Source organism: Octodon degus, unplaced genomic scaffold (assembly GCF_000260255.1).
Source record: "Octodon degus isolate 3935 unplaced genomic scaffold, OctDeg1.0 scaffold00103, whole genome shotgun sequence".
NCBI classification, from domain to species: domain Eukaryota; kingdom Metazoa; phylum Chordata; class Mammalia; order Rodentia; family Octodontidae; genus Octodon; species Octodon degus.
In genome coordinates, this window is record NW_004524679.1 from 1,112,330 (window position 1) to 1,115,020 (window position 2,691).

The following is a 2,691-nucleotide window of genomic DNA, read 5'->3' on the forward strand; positions in this document are numbered from 1 at the left end:
GAAAATTCCCAGCAGAGGAATAGCTGGTTTAAAGGGGATTTTCAGACCAACTTTTCTAAGGAGCCTCCATACTGATTTCCATAACGGTTGCATCAGTCTACACTCCCACCAGCAGTGGAGAAGGGTTCCGTTTTCCCCACAGCATCTCCAACATTTTTTTTGGGCATGCACCTGAAATATTTGGATGGCAATGGAATACCCATCTCTGGCAAAATTGAACAAGAAAATGTGATATAAATGAAGCATAATTTTGTATCTGTATATACAGATCGTTAGGATAGATATATAGTTACTTTCTCTTAGTTCATAGAAAGAAATATCTGTTCTAATTGTGTTTGCACAGGATATATGTTTTCATCTTGTGCTATGAATGACTTCTACAAAGTCAACAATATGCAATATATTAATTGTTGTTACTCTTCTCCCAGCCTGTTTTGAAACTGGCACATTGCAACTTTTTTCTCAATAAAATTAACAACAACAAAAAAGAGTGGAATATGGATAGTTCCACACAAATGTTGGGCCTGGAGTCTCAATTTTATCTTTCAAAGAGCCAGATCTTTCCTTCATTATTCTTTGTATTGTTTTCTTTGTCTCTATTTCATTAATTTAGTTCTAGTCTTTATGATTTGTTTCTGTATTTGGAATTGGGCTTGATTCGCCCTTATTTTTCTAGACTCTTGAGGTGCAGCACTACGGTATTTAGTTGTCATCATTTTGTTTTTCTGATTTGTCAGTTTATCACTATAAATTTCCTCTAAGAAGTGCTTTCATTGCATCCCACAAATTCCAAGAAATTTTCTTGAAATTTCACTGGAGTGTAGATATTGTTTAATTTCTTATTTAAGTTTTTCTGTAACCCATTGCTTACTGATGAAGGTATTGTTTAATTTCCATGTATTTATGATGTTTTTGTGGTTTCTTTTGTCATTTATCTCAGTTTCCTTGCACTGTGGTCATATAATATTCATGGTATAATTTCTGTCTTCTTTAATGTGGTTAAGCATGACCAATGGTGAATTATGTGGTCTGTTTTAGAAAACATTACATGTGAAGGTAAAAAGAAATTTCATTCAGAAGTTATTGTGAGGAACACTCTATTTGACCAGTAAGTCCATTTGTTCAAATATCTGGTTCACTTATAAATCTTTGTTAATTTTTTTTTTTGTCTGCTTTACCTATCTTTTGGGGTTAAGGGAGTGTTAAGGTCTCCTGTTAAGATGGTGGTATAGGATGTTAGGTTTTTGATGTCAAACTGTGTTTTTACTTTATAGTCGGGTGCTCCTGTATATGGTGCCTATATTTTTATAACTATTATCTTTTCCTCTTGTATTTTCCTCTAACCAGTATATAGTGGCCTTATTTATGTTGTTTGACCATTCCTTGTTTGAAGTTCAGATTGTCTGTGAAGCAGATGAGTAAGCCAGCTTTTCTCAGAGATCCTTGGACATGTAGTATTGTTTTCCATCGCTTGAATTCGGCCTGTGAATTTTTTTTTAAGATTTAAATGATTTTCTTGCATATAGTATATTTTTGGATTTTTTTTTTCCTTTCTCCATGCTGCCAGTCTATTTGTTTTAATTGATGAATTGAGTCCATTTACACTGGTGGTTATAATTGATATGTATTAACTTAAGTTTGATATGCTCTTTTCCTGCTGTTAGTTAACTACTTTTCTCTATTGTTTAATTGTTTACCCTATTTTGTGGGTTCTTTCTGTCCTCATTTGTGGAGTTGTGGTCACTTTGATCCCTATCTAGATTATCTTTTAGTACTCCATGTAAGGTTGACTTGGTTGTAATGAAATTATTTCATTGTTCTTTTTCATGGAAGTGTTTCACTTCTCCATTTAACTTGAGAGTTTTGTAGGGCATATCAGCCTGGGTTGAAATTTGTTTTCTTCTATGACTTGAAGTTCTTCACTCCTTGATCTTCTTGACTTTTGATTTTGTGGAGAAATTATTGTTATTCTCCTGATTTTTCCTTCAATGTGATGTTTCTTTTCTCTAACAGCTTTTAGTATGCTTTTCTTCTGCTGAATTTCTGGAATGTTGATTATGATATGCCTGCATGTAGTTTTAATTGGGTTGATGTTATTTGGAGTTCTATATTCCTGGGTTATGTGAATGTTAGATTGTTTCCCCATATTTGGGAAGATTTCTGCTATTACTTCTGCTCATATTCTTTTTTTAAATATTTAAAATTTATTTTTATTTTAAAGGGAATAAAAATAATAAAAACATTAGAAACAATATAGGATTTCAAAAAGCTAAATGATAGGAATTCAACAATGGTCGTTATATTACATATTGTTGTCTTGAAAGTAATCATGCAGATTACCGGATAATTTTTTCTATAATTTTATTGATAAACAAAGAGCAATGAGACAGTTTCAAATCAAATTCGTATGACAGTTTCAATAATTAACACATTGCATACGTTCTTCCTAATGGTTAATTGCTGTACAAGATGAGGACATGATATCCTATTTACAAACACCATTAGAACAAATCTCTCTATTCATTAAGAGAATGTAACTATATAACTATCCTAACCACTTTGAACACACAGATACAAAATGGACATACATCTGTATAACATTTTTTATTAAGTTCTGTTATTTGAATATTATAGGTGTGTAAACTCAGCAAAATATTCTAAAAGAGTCCAGGAACCCATAACAGTATTGGG